Source organism: Nyctereutes procyonoides, unplaced genomic scaffold (assembly GCF_905146905.1).
Source record: "Nyctereutes procyonoides isolate TBG_1078 unplaced genomic scaffold, NYPRO_anot_genome, whole genome shotgun sequence".
In the NCBI taxonomy this organism is placed as follows: Eukaryota; Metazoa; Chordata; class Mammalia; order Carnivora; family Canidae; genus Nyctereutes; species Nyctereutes procyonoides.
In genome coordinates, this window is record NW_026575129.1 from 3,330,009 (window position 1) to 3,344,956 (window position 14,948).

The 14,948-nt window shown below is 46.5% G+C and overlaps 1 protein-coding gene across 5 annotated transcripts in view; it reads right to left on the minus strand.

Moving 5' to 3' along the window:
* LHFPL2 (LHFPL tetraspan subfamily member 2) overlaps positions 1-14,948 on the minus strand; it is a 152,822-nt gene that overhangs the window by 122,166 nt on the left and 15,708 nt on the right. The gene's annotated exons all lie outside the window — the stretch shown is intronic.

Sequence of the window (14,948 nt, forward strand, 5' to 3'; positions counted from 1 at the left end):
TCTAAAATTAGAAAAGCAGTCCTAAATCAGACCATTACAAGTGCTTCTCACAGTGTCTGGCACACAAACCTATTGTTTTCTATCGCAAGACTCTACCCATTTATTAGAAGTCTTTTGAGAAATACTCTATAATTATGTTGTATATTTGAACTTAAAATTGTGGTGAAATTGGCTCCACAAATATAAAAATGAGCATCAATATAGTTCATGTTTAGAAAAAGAAAAAAATAGACTAAAAGATTCAGGCATAGGGAGTCAGTCTTGGGACCCATGAGAATGATACTTTATTCAGGAGAAGCCATCCCTGCACATGGGTTGCTAATTCTGACTTTCTTGAAGCATATCCTGGCTAACCCTGTTCTAACCCGTTGGATCATCACAGAAACGACAATCCCGATTCACAGATGAGGGGACTGAAGAAAAGAGACTCTAAGTAAATTTCCAAAGATCACCCAACTGGTAAATTGTCAGAGCTGGTTTCAAACTCTGGCATCTGGCTCTAAAACCTGGCCTTTTAATCACTCTACTCTTAGTCACAACTTCTAAATCAAATTTCAAGACCCTTTCTCCATCATAATTTGCAGAAGAGCCTTTGCCTTACGTCTACAATGTGGGCAGCATTAACATTTCAGGAGAGATTCCTATGCAGACAGTTAGGATCCCTGGTTCCTACTCCCTATTCCTGCCTTAGAACAGACTAATCTCCCTCCTAGATCCAAATGCCCCTGGTATATGGAAGAGAAAGGGGGAGAGGACAGGAGACAACCTTGCCCCCCTTAAGAACCATTATAGTAAACAGAAAACAAAATTGAAAGGACATCAAGAAAACTTAAACAAGAAATACCTGTTAGAAAGCAAAGGAAGATAAAGAAATGAGAGACAAAGGGAAGGTACACACCAGATTTCCTCCCCTTTCCTGCCCTCTTCAATAGGTAATTAGACTAAAACAATCCAAACTTCTGAGAAGTCATCAGGACCCAGCAGCTAATGGAAGACTGGTTTCTGAAAACAAATCCATATATGGTAGGCATTCTTAATCTGTTCTTTCATAAACTCTAAGCCCAAGATTTCAAATTAACCTATGACCTGCCAGACAATCTTCAGTCCACAAATCTGACCTCTTGATGGGAGCATGGTGGAAAGTTCTCAACTGTGTTCAGCCTCATCTAAGAGAACTCAGGCGGTCCCAGAATAAAAACTTGAATTTGGATTCAAAGCCTGGTTGCTACAATTAATAAGAACCTATATTCTGACTAAGGGACAAGCATTTGGCTTCAAAAATATAGACAGCCGGGATCGCTGGGTGGCGCAGCGGTTTGGCGCCTGCCTTTGACCCGGGGCGCGATCCTGGAGACCCGGGATCGAATCCCACACTGGGCTCCCGGTGCATGGAGCCTGCTTCTCCCTCTCCCTCTGCCTGTGTCTCTGCCTCTCTCTCTCTCTCTCTCTGTGTGACTATCATAAATAAATAAAAATTAAAAAAAATATATAGACAGCCAAGAAGGTCAAGCTGATGAACACAACAAGAAGTAGAACACCCACACTCCTTCCTCAGGCTGCCCTCACTTCTCCATCATTAGATGGGGTGCACTCTGAGAGACCATCCAAAGGTAACTCCCCTAGCTGACTACAGGGAGAGGGTTACCTCTGCAAAGCCGGGCTTAGGATGTAGGATTTGAAGTGCCCGGTGATCCTTATGCTCCTAAGGCCTGGAACACCTGCCCTAAAGTTATACCATCTCATCCATCACCTATTCACCACACCTCCTTCTTGTCTTCCTCCTTCATTCTGCCCTCTACTCTCTTTCCCCTCCTTCCATTCCCTTGGCAAATCCAAACATCTTCCCCCAGGCTTCCTTTGTAATTACCCTAACAATGGGCTTCCTCTGAGGACAATTTTACACAGAAATCATAAAGCCAGAAAGGGATTTTGGCAAGAATTCCAAAGCAATCACATCCAGATTTCAGAAAACCATGCCAGAAGATACTCAGCTCCCCTAATCCCTGGTCTATGTACTGACATGTGCCAAAGAGAACAGGAAAGGATGCTAAAAGGGATGAGGATAAGGGTGACCGTAACAAGTCCCCCTAAGGAAGTCTCATTTACACTAGCAATCATTCACAGCCTTGGAAAAGATAGTCACAGCCCTCCTTGCAGTATTTCAGCCAACAACATAGCAGCCTGCCTCTTCTCGCTGACACCAGCATTAACAATGACATCCCTGGAGGTCCACACTGCTAACAACCTGGGCTTGTTTGCATTTTGACACCAATCTGCAAAAAGGCAGCTTCCTCAGCCCACCTGCCCTGATTCAGGAGAAGCCATCCCTGCACAGGGGCTGCTAATTCTGACTTTCTTGAAGCACATCCTGGCTTCTGGGAGAGCTCCCCCTGCAAAATGTGAAGCATCAACTCTCCTCTGATGATGGTCATTACATTATTTTCAGGCTTTCTAAAAAGTGCCAGGCACTCCACATTTACAAGGATACTATTAGCTCTCTTGCAAGAAAGAGAGGAGTTCAAATCATTGCATACCTTTCCCCCCTAACCAGCTAAATACAAGGGATGCTTCGGTCTGTTATAAACCCAAAGTGCCATTTTTGCAACCTACACTTTAACACTGCTCATCTCTAGGAAAGACACCTCTTAGAGTGCCCACAAGTCCAGGACGGGATTTAGGACGAACGGATCTAATCTTCTAAGAACTGAAAAGCTCTCTCAAAGTGTAGACTTTTTTGGACCTTAGGATGTCAGAAAAACAATCTGGAAATAAGGCACCAAATGAAGGCATAGGCTCTGACCCTACTAACCTCCAGGTTAAACCAGAGCAGCTTCACATTTGTTGAAAGGCTATTACTAAGTGGTATTTCTTAAAATTAAGACATTCGTTATTAGTTTAATAGACTATGCCAGAAAGACATGAAAGCCAGTCAGCCAGCAGAGTGAGACAAAACATGGTCATGACTACCCTGGAAAAGTTCTTTAGGAAGAGCAACAAGCCATATCTCAAGAAGCTTCTAGAATAAGTTTTTCAGTAAACAACAACTTTTTATAGTGTCTCACGTTTTGTGGGTCAGGAATTTGGAGGAGCAGTCGGGTGATGCTTCTGTCCCAGAGGCGGCACGCGGTGGGCAGTGGGTGGTGGGCTAGTCCACAGCATCGAGGTGGCTTCATTCACATTTCAGTGAGGATGCATGGACGGCTGGCTTTAGTGGAGACTGGCCACTGCATCACCGGCCACAAGGGCTATAGGGCAGACCTTTTCAATGGCAGCTCAGGGCTGGAAAAGCAGTGTTCCTGCAAACAAGCCAGAAACTGCACGGCCCTCTATGACCCAGCCTCAGAAGCCACACCATGACACTTGCTCTGACCTCACTGGTCAGAGTGGTGATAGGCCACCCAGATTCAAGGAGGTGGAACTTATTTTAAAATCCAGAAGCTCCCCAGCCATATTGTCTAAAACATAATTCAAAGACTCCGAGGTAAAGTTAATTTGCACTTGAACCTGGATGTAAACACTCAGAATTGCTTGATTCAGGGGTTGGGCCAGACAAAAAAGAACCAGAGTGATTGCTTTTCAAAAACCTGGTCAAAAACAGCAGGGAAACAGCCCGATGGCATTATCCAGTCTCGATAAAGACACCTGAGGTTGAGAAATTGGCCATATGCCCTACTATTACCAGGAAATTCTGAACTGACAAGGTAGAGATTTGGGTAACTGGACCAATCACTCTTCTTTATACAGCTCCGGCCGTCAGAAACTTCGAAGAGAGATTTCACTGAGGCTGCCTTCCCTTGAGATATGGATCCCTAATGCTTTACACTCATCACCTCTGAGTCATCCCTTGCACAGTACACTCACTATTTTCTCTAACTCGTTCAATCATACTCACGGAGGCAAGATGATGTGTGACAGGACCTTGACCTGAGATCACCTGAGGGAACAACTGGCTGAAGGCACCCTCTAGCACTCTCGGTGTTCTCAGCCGAGGCCACTGGGCCCTCCCCACCGCCTCCTCCCGACCAGCACATCTGGCCAAGTCTCAGGGTGGGAGTTCTACTGACATCAAGTCAGTAGAGGCTAGGGACGCTGCTCAACACCCTACAATGCACCACACGGCCCCATGACAAAGAACTATTCTCCACAAAATGTCAAAAGCACCAAGACTGGGCAGCTGTGCTGCAAGGCACGCACTCTAACGGAGGGGACTGTGAGGCAGACCCGCCTAGAGGCCTCATTACCCCTCCCTCCGGGTCTCCGAACTGTGCATGTACAGTTGATTTTCTAGGAGTTAAATGTGCACGTGTGGTGGTTCCACTGGAGTACCTCGATTTTATTTCATTTTTAAAGGTTTTTATTTATTTATTTGAGAGAGTGAGAGTAAGAAAGAGAAGAGAGCATGACTGGGGCAGGGGAGGGGGGAGAGAAACAGACTCCCAGCCTCAGAGCAGGGAGCCCCACATGGGACTTGAACCCAGGACCCTGGGGATCATGACCTGAGCCAAAGGCAGATGCTTGAGCCACATGGGCACCCTGAATACCTCAATTTTAAAAAGTGTTGTTCTCCCGAGTCTGAAAATCCTAATTCTCAGGAAACTATTCTTTAACTTAATTTTTAAAAGTCACTTTTAATTTAGATGGCCCAGTCACTCAGGTAATACCGAAGACAAACAAGAAACAAATGCTAGGGATTCAGTACTCGGTGGCCCCCATATGCTCTGCTCTTTTGTTTCTTAATAAGCAGAAATGTTTACGCACGGGTGTCAGCAAGCCCATTAGGGACTAACAGCCCCCCTTTCCGTGCTGGCACCTGTGCAGTGTGGGGTGGGGGCGTCCTTTACATCTGTCATCTCACAGCAGGACAATGGCAGCAGGGACGCAGATGCGGCCCAACTGGCCAAACACGCCGTGGCCCTGCTCCCTGCCCCTCCACCACACAGACACCTGCCTGCACTCCTGAGGCGTCGCTCTCCTCTCGCCTTCGTGCTCTCCCACATGCCCTGCTCTGTTTGTGGCACAGCTTTATCCTTACAAATCAAAAGCTGTCAACTTAGCAGACAGAAAACTCCATTTATAAACTCTTATGTTCACCTTCGGGGAACTCCTGATGGTCATTTTTATTGGGTCTCTTCCACCACAAATTTGTAAAGCTACTTCCTATTTCAAACATTAATTGCTATTTTCCTCTTAAAACAAGGTTTCAATGACACCAGTACATGGCACATAAAACCACAATTCCCTCAGTGAAATAAATTACATCTCTGGGCTGGTGCAAACTGCAGCAGCAGACTATTAGCAGGCCAGGCCCGTTAATGGTGTGTGATGTGTTGCCATTCTCCCAAGACAAACATAAACACTTGCCACACAATTTTGGCTTTGCATCTCCTTTCCCACTAACATTTTACCCCAGGAGGTCGAATCTTAGCTGTCCCAGAGTAGGTGGCCACTGAGCACGGCCCTCCCTTGGTAGGCATTTCTCCCAACCAACCCGGACTCCCGAACCAATCTGCCACAGGGCTAATTTAATTTCTAAATGGCTATTAATTTGACCTCATGTCAAATACTCACTCTAGAACTCCTTTGATCCTAAAGGCAGAGGAAGCCCTGGGAGATGCCCATGTACAGAAACCGTCTGCCCCAGACAAAGGGTAAACACAGGCCCCAAGTGCCAGGAAACTCCGTCCACAGCAGGCTGTGACACGGAAGCAGCGGCCCCCATGTTGAGGAGGCAGGACAGGCCTCAAAACAACATCAGTTATAAACATGCCCCGAGCACCTCTGCAGAGCACGGCAACAATTCTGAAGAAAGGTCCAGAAACTACTGGATTACTCAGGTAGACTTGCTCCCATTGTAGAAGCAATGATGCTTGCCACCTACTCGGAATGCCTTACCTCAGTCATCTCAGTTCATTCTCATAAGAGTTCCAGAGGGGGGTATGACTATCCTCTTTCTACAGAGAAGGAAGCTGAGCCCTAGAAAGACTGGTAACTTGCCTAAGGTTGTAGAGCCTGCGTGTGGAGAGCAGAGACTGGAACCCAAGCCCTCTTGACACAAGGCTAGGTCTTCCCCACCACAAACCCCCCCCCCCAAACACAGACTCAGTCCAGCCCCGGCCTTGGCCAGGGCCCCAGCAGTAAAATGGGGCTGGAAAGGGCTGTCTCCCAAATATTCTCTTCTCCCAAAAACCTGATACATAGCTCTCTAATGTTCAGTAACTGGTACAATACTTAAACAGACTGCATAATCACCTAGCAAAATCCAATGCTGTGTATTTAATCATTAACATTTTTAGGCTATGGAAAATGCACGCTCCTTAGTTTCCGGGGTGAGCTGGGCTGCTTGTCGGGTACAACCAGGCTCCAGTTATAAGGACTAGAAGACAAGGACCAAGACATCCTTGCGACCCGGCCAGACTGGAGGAAAAACTCAGTCCTCTCATGAAGACCTTAGGGTTCAGGCGTGAGAAACAGAGGTTGATTAAACTAGGGTGGAGATCAGGGATTGAATCCTGGTTCCTGGGAAACAGCACAGCAGGGAAAGTGATCAACTAGAAAAAACATGGAAGGAATAAGTGGAAGAAAAGATGAACACGTTAAAGACTTTTCTGAATTTTAAAGTTCTCTGAAGGGATCCCTGGGTGGCGCAGCGGTTTGGCACTTGCCTTTGGCCCAGGGCGCGATCCTGGAGACCCAGGATCGAATCCCACGTCGGGCTCCCGGTGCATGGGGCCTGCTTCTCCCTCTGCCTGTGTCTCTGCCTCTCTCTCTCTCTCTCTCTCTCTTTCTCTGTGACTATCATAAATAAATAAAAATTTAAAAAAAATTAAAAAAAATAAAGTTCTCTGAATTATAAAAACAAGAGCAAGATATCAGCAAAATAACCACAGACTTTGATTCTTACACTCCTACTCTCTATAAAACTATACTTATATGATTTATACCTGATTTGGGAGTAAATAATGGGTGTGTAAAGTTCAATAAGTGCAATAAGAAAATCATGAATATGAACTCCTCTTTTAACTGATTAACATTAAACTTGTAAGCTAGTTAGAATGCTATGAATCCACAATTCCATTACATTTGAACATTTAATTTTGTCAATGTGAACGCTACTATATAAACCTCCATTAACTTTTTTTCTGCCCCTTGGCTACAGACCCCATAGACTGCTTTAAAAAAAGATAAAGAGAACTACTGAAATTAAACTATGCCACCTTCAATAAAATAAAGAAAGAAAGAAAAAGCGTGCCTTCATGAATAGGCAATGCTGTACCCCTTTTCCACTAAAAGGTCTGTTTTCTAAATTACCCTCACAGCTGGGGAGTCAGGCATTCCCACCTCACGTTTGCTTGTACATGTTAGAATCCTGAAGAGACTAATCAGGTATTCCCCACATGTAAATGATTTCAGGAAACTAGATATTCCAAATAAGCTGCTTTTGTCGACTTATATATATAGTATTAAAAACTGAATTTGTTTCTAATTTGCATGGTTTTGCACACAGAATATTTTCAGTTCAATTTAAACATTTAAACATTTGCCATTCACTTCCAAAGCACTATGCTTTGGAAGTGCACATGCACATCAGGACAGGGACACAAATAACTCCACTGGTGACAAAGAACAGCCCCCATGAAAAGTTCAAACACCAGACTGTGAGAGCACTACCGCAAAATCACTTCCCAAAGCCTCATTTTCACCAAAAACCAAAGTAATGATTAATGCCACTGTGCAAGATTAAGCTTGCTCTTTTTTTATTCAAGCTTTAACAATCTAGCCAATGGAATCATTCTTCCTCCTGCTATGGAGACCTGGTCAGACCCACCTCTGGTCTGCAGCTTGCCTGCCGGCCCTAGATCAATAAGCCCTGTGTTCTTTAATACAGAACAGGAGCCACTAACCCAGCTGATTCTTTCTGTAGGCATCAATCAGGGTTAGACTACAGCTTGTCTCATAACCCACCGGAAGATGGAATGTCTGCCGCATACTTCCTAGAGAGATGCAAGGACACATCGTACGAGATCAGTATCAGCAGAAGTCAGATAAACCAGTGAAAGGGCCATCAGGGAGGAAGAACTTCCAGAAAGAATAGTGTTCTCATTCCCTGACGTGACACAGAAAATTCCACATGAAAGTGGTTAGTTGCCAAGGGTTCCAGAAGAGGCACCCTTGCCCCTGGACATCAAGGCCATATGATGAAGCCCAAAGGTCAATTTAAATTTAAAGGTCAATTTATACCTCCATCAAGGATGCGGTGATGGGTAGATGGACCAGGTTCACTGGGTGGACGAAACCCACCAAGCACCAAACAATAACATGTCCTCACTCAGTATTTGTGAATTTAAACAAAAGTCATTGCCTTACAAATTCTCTTTGGCAACTTTCAGGATTTTTTTTTTTAAGTAAGTAAAGCCTACCCCCAACACGAGGGCTCCCCAATTCATAACTCCGAGATCAATGCTTTACTGACTGAGCCAGCCAGGCACCCCCTCTTTGGCAACTTTTAATCTTGAATTAACCAACCTCCTGTAGCTGAACTTTAAAATTCCATGTAATGGTAAATCTTGTTTTGTAACTGGGAAGTTCACCAGGGGAGAAGCGAACAGCACCTCCTTGCCTTATGGGCCTGACGCAGCAGCGTGGCTTCCCACTGCGGGCCCCTGGGGACAGCACCCTCCTGGGACCTGGTGACTCACTCGGGGCCAGTGACAGAGCCGGTGCGGCAATGAGCTGGGCAGTGGCAGAGACCTGGTCTGCCGGCTCACGGCCTCCGTCAGTACAGAGAACGGAGTCCTCTTCCGTCCCTGCAAGGCACGGCCCAGCCCGAGCCCGTCCTGCCATCACGCCACGGGCCTTGTACACGTGCACCTCAGGCACACTCAAAGGCCCGAGACTCCCCCCGAAAACGAGGCCCGGGGCAGCAGGAGGGTGCGCTCCTGACTGAGGTTGCCCCCCCAAGCCTATGTGCTCCACAGTTGTCTGGATGCCTCCAGGGAGGCTGCGAGGAGGGCCGCCACCTCTCCACGGCCCAGGCTCTGCCCCTTGCACACAACAATGTGGCTGTGCTTCCTCCCACCCATCCCCGGCCTCAGAAGGCCTGTCTTCCCCTCGACTTCACCACCAACTTTCTGTGATCCGGGTCATCCTGCCGCGTCTCGATTTTCTAATCTACACGTAATTACAATCAGCTACATGAAAGCTACTTGGCACCTCTTCTCACACTTTCTTCAGACTATTAAAGACACCTCAGAGAGCACTGGACTAGGAGTCAGAAGTCCTATGTTCATCTGTATCATCAGTCACCTAACAAGTGCATATTAAGCCCCTGCTACATGCCAGGGACCAAAGTTACAAAGGTGAACAGGCAAGACAGACAAGGGCCCGTGACCTCAGGAGGTTTTGGTCAAGTCATTCGCCATCTTTAACTGAAATCAAAGGACTTGCACAAGCTCTTTTAAGTCCCTTCCAGCTCTCCTATTCTGTTCTCCCCACTTTCGTGCCAAGAGGGGACTGAAGCATTCTGGAATGTTCTGCTTCCCTGAGCATATGCTATTTTTACTCCACATACATATAGCTCAGGCTGCAGACGTGTGATTTATCTCCATTCTGCCAAGCATAAACGACTCATTTTCATCCCAGAGTTTATTAGACCGAGTGGAGCCCTCCTCCAGAAGGCCCACTGGCAGGCACAGCTCGGGCTCTCTGGCACAGAGACCCTCACAGCCCCACTCCTTCCACACAGAGGAAATCTGGTTCCTTCAGATCAAAACTACACAAAAACAGGAGCAGGGCTGCCAAGGCTTCCTCACATGTCGCCTGGGTTTGTTTATTTCTTCTTCATCAACTCACATCATTTCTGACACTGCACTTCAACTTCCTGGACACAGCCAGGGAGAAAAGCTTTTAAGATGCACTGAAGTACGGCCAACTTCTGATTAGCCACGGTAATGGAGGAAAGGATCAGCATGGCCAAGGCAAGAGGACTCCTGCCTCTAAGTCCCACAGGGCACAGATTCTTGAAAAGAATGGGGAGAAGTGTTAGGGAAACAAGTGAAACCCCCCCCCCCCACTGCCCTCAGTTAACATTTCAGGAAACACTTGGCTGGAGTTTTGCTTTCTGGGAGTTCCCAAGAATACCGCATCTACGAGAAAGGGAGAGGCCTCCAGTTTCCATTATCACTCTATAGGGGGAAATATCAGCTCCTGAATCAATGGGGGAATAGATTTTGATACGAACTATACAAACTGAATCTATGACTAAATGTCCTTAACAGTGCTTAAGGTTTTTATTAGCACATCTTCAGAAGTTTTCTGTTTCTCAGACCTAAGTTCACAAATACTAAGCAGAAATGTATGCGGTAGAGGGGGAGAAGCTGGAGAGAAGGAAGCAATCAGCTGTGAGACAGTAGGAGAGTGAATGAAGATGCTCATGGGAAAAGCTGGGCCCCAGAAACCAAGCAGCAAGCAGCAGGGGTGTGGACACTTGAGGTCACTGTCCTTCCTGATCACACTCACGGGCATTCCAGAAGTTACTCAACACTTCATGACGATTTCAGACATACAAATAGCCCTCCCCATGCTCCCCTCTCCCATCCTCCCCAGCCCCCACCCCGCCTTGCCCTACCCACCCTGGTCCCTTTGCTCCCACTCCCCGGGCTGCCTTGGGGAATGGTGCCAGCTGGTGGCTGGTGCAGAGAACTATTAACCACTACTTTTCTCCGGTTCCCTTGGAAGAATCTTCATCATTCTCCTCCTCTTTCCTCTGTTTCTTTCATAATGAACAGAGAGAATCTAATTTGAAAGTTAAAATCCGGAGGGAAGCCCGGCTCCCCTACTGCCCTCCTGGGAGACGTAGGATAGGACCCCGAGCCTCTCCCCACCTCACTCTCTTCTCTGTAAACCCGGGTAGGAGGACGTGCCTCCCGAGCAGGGCTTTGGGATGTGGCTGACAAGAACACACACTGGGGACAGGACAGCACCAAGCAAAGAGCAGCACAGCTCTCACCTTTCTGCCGATCCCCCCCGGTAAGATGTGACACCTGAACGCTACTCCGCTGCCAGGCATGTGACGACCATCATGCTCCAAATAAATAAACGTGTCAACAGGTGACTGGCAAGCCTGCCCCAGAACTAAAGCACGTGATCCCGATTCTAAAAGCGCTCTCTTGCCTGGTGGTTCCTTTATTTTCAGGGTGAATGCCACGTTCCTGAGCGATTGGCAGAGCTCCACCATGTTGGGACACACACCTGTTTGGATCTACTGTTGTGAAGTCCCTAACTCAGAGAGCCGGAGAACCTGTGCTCCCGGCCCTGGTGCCCGGAATGGCGACTGTGCCTCCCCAGGCCCTCCCCTGGTGCCCAGAAACACAGCCGCAGGCCTGCTGGGAGGGGAAAGGCCAGCACCCACGAGGTTCCACTGCATCCCCAAATGCCATCCCACCATGATAAAGACCTCAAAGAGGATAATGAAATTATCTCCTCTGCCTTTTATTCCTCAGTAACAACCACAAAATTAGATGAAATGACCCCTTGCTCCTCTAATTTAAGGCCTATTTTATTACCTTCAACCCCAATTCTCTCTCCTTTAAACGGATCTAAGACCCCGAAGACCCACAAGCCAATGGGATTAGTAATTGACAGCTCCTTCCTCCAGGCCTGTTCTCCAGAGGGCGCTTCTCCTTCCTCCAGGGTGGGGTCACAATCAGTTCAATCTTCATGCTTCAGAGACATCCCCTTTGAACAAGATCAGATGTTTCTCCACCCCTGCCTGGTGCTCCGCTCAAAGGAGCAGCAGCCCCTTCTGGCTCAGAGCATTAATGTCAACTCAGCCAGAAAGGCAAAGGCAAAAAGAAGAGGTCAACACGGTTAATTGTCCACCAGGCTCAGATGCTGGCCCCCTCAAACTCGCACCTTGGGAGGGCTGATCACCCCCATAAAATATTAACTGCACTTTGAACCTAGGAACAAGGAGAGTGAGGACTATTTTCCCCAGCCTGCTGGGCTGCAATGGGAGCTCCAGCTATTTGTTTTCTTTTTCAGTTTGTGGCCATAAAGGGGAGAAGGACACTCTGCAGCAACTCCAGGCAGGCGGGTGGGAAAGGCAGGGAGGTGAGCCCCAGGCTTGGCTGTCAGGAAATAAAGGAGAGGAAAGATAAGCATCAATGGCGGTGGTATAAGGGGAGCCAAGCAGGGCTTCCTCCAGCTTTGAAGAAGGGACCCGAAAGAGCATGACTGCAGAAGCCCAGAAGGGACCTGAGAGGACAGGATTCCAGGAGCCTCAGAAACCACACCGTGTAAGAAAGGCTTTATAGAGAAAAGCAACCATTTAAAATTTAAAATGCAGAGTATTTACTCTTCATCATTAAATGAGATGAAAGAGGAAATTCTTTTACCCTCTTTTACCTATTTGGGAAAGTTACTTTTATTGACTAGTTATCCAAAGGCCTCCTTCCAACTCAGGGCTGTAACTGTAAAAAGATGCTAAGAAACTGACAACAGCCATTTCTTAACTGAAAGAGGACGTGAGAATGATCAAAACAACAGTTGCTTCAAAAAGCAAAAGTCCAAGATATTCCATTTACAAGCAAGTCTACCTGGAAACAAGTACTTGTAAGTTACCTTTGACATCAACAACAAGCTCCTATAGTGAGTAAGACAAACCAGCCAACAAATCACAGCTGACAAGCGACCTGATCAAAGTACAAAGTGGCTCCTAAATGATGCATTGGCTGTGCCCTAAACATGGAAAAAAAGCAAACTCTTCCCAAAGATGTCAATTCCTGGGTGCAGCTTGGCAATGAAACTTGAAAGCGTATTTTGGAGACTTTACTTCTTCTTAAGAAGAAAAAAAGATAAAGGCTGAAGCCTGACCAAAAAAAATCAAAGACACCTGAAGGGAGAGGCACCATTTACTGTGTGTACCCGCAAGCAGCTGAAGTCTGGGTTCCCTGGCATTTCAGCGATGAAGGACGTGGCCAGTCAGAGACCAGCACGCTAATGATACTGGAGTCACAGTTGCTGTGTCTGCTGGTTGCCTTTGCTCTGATGGTTCCCAAACGTCTACCCTGGATACAAGGGGCCTATGCTGGACAGTGTCTTTGGATCAAAGCCAACACTCCAAACAGCTATAGTAAACATACACGCACACAGGCCCTGATATACAAATTCTACTGCTGAGGCACCAGAAACCCATCTTTAGAAACAGTAAACATTTCATGAAAGAAGAACCTCCCTCCCCAAAAACACTAAGTTCAGAAACTCTAAGAAAATTCAGGAACTATATCACTTCTTGGGCTAATTAGAATGAAGTGGGGTAGTCAAGATTCAACTAGAGAAGGCTAGTGAAGTGTGTCTGAATGCATATGTCCGTGTGAGAGCCCCGTACAGAGGGGGACCAGCTCAGTACCATGATGACTTGACCTACCTCATTCTCTTTCTTACTACAGTAGGCTCATGTTGTAAAAGAGGAGTCACTCTGAGAATCAGGTATCTTCTAGAGGCTCAGTGAGTTGCTAACTCTTACCAACTGGTGAGCACTCCCCAAGGATCTGGCGGTGGAAAGAGGAGACACACAGCCACCACCTGACATTCAGCTTCTGTAGTAATAGTGCAACACACAACAGGCAAGAATACCTCAAATTCCCAAAGCTACTAAAAAACTAAAACTCACTCCAATTTTAACATCTGGGCTTTTAAGTTGCAATTAATTTCCTCAATTTATTTTTCAAGTGTAAGAGACAAACTGGCTTCTACGGAGACTGGAAATTCCTGGGCAAAGCTGAAGTCCTCACTCTTCCCCAGCCCTAGGAAATTTTAAGAACACGAATAGGGTCAGCTGAGAGTCAAATTTCTTGTACTGCTTTGTCTTTCACTAAATTCCTAACCAAAGCAGCTGGAAAGGCTGAATGATAAGCAGTGTTAATGTAGCAGCAAGATGGGAAGGCAAAAGTAAAGACTCAAGACCATACTCTCCTCCTATGTGAAGACCCAGGTCTCACTGTGGTTTCAATATTCAGTGAACCACCACCCTGGAGGTTGCTACTCCACACCCACAGGATAAAGCAAAATGGCATTGAGCCAGTTAGCACACACTTCAAGGAACCCATTGTACTGAGAAGTTTGGGGGAGACCGGGTTGTGCACTGATTTAAAAGCTTTTTGTTAGAATTAGCTAAACCTCAACTGTGTTTTAAAACACATGCCCAAACCACTCAGAAATATTTTTATTTCCTCGGTTGTAAATTGGGAAAGTCTACTGCTTATTCCTTTACGCCTATACATTTAGACACATGTTCAATCCCAGGGCTGACCAGGGCAGCCTGGTTGACAATGGTCTCTCCCAGGGTGGCCAAGAGGGCTTGCCGCTAGTGGCCACAGGCTATGGTTTAGTACACTAGTGCTCCATGACCCACTTATTACTCCACACAATGACACGAAAATGTGTGACTTACCCTTTTCATCAGGGGGAGGAGTCTAAATTCCTATTGACTTAATATATTATGGTAAATTCTCAATTATGCATGGCATATGAGCAAAAAGGCATAGAGCTGATCCAAAAAGGCATTCTATGAATCACTTCACTGGTTTAGAAATACATTATGATTCTTTTTGTGGCCAAGCCATAGCTGAGCTTACAAGGGTTTGGTTTTTTTCTTTTTCATTAGACATATTTATTCATTTGTTGAAAATCTCTTCCATGCCAGGAAACATGCTAGGTGGGAGATGGCAGCAAAGGAGCTCACAGCCTAGAGGAAAAAGTTGTGTGCGAACGCAGAAGTAAAGCTCACCTGGCAAGCGAGTGGCCGCATGAGCCGAAAAGCAGTGATGGGTTCTGCTGTAAAGCCGGGGGAAAGACTATGCTCCACAAAGCCTCTCGCTGAAGCAGTCTGACAATAACAAATGAAAACTAAAATTCTGAAAAGAATTCCAAAGGACCAACTCACATGGATG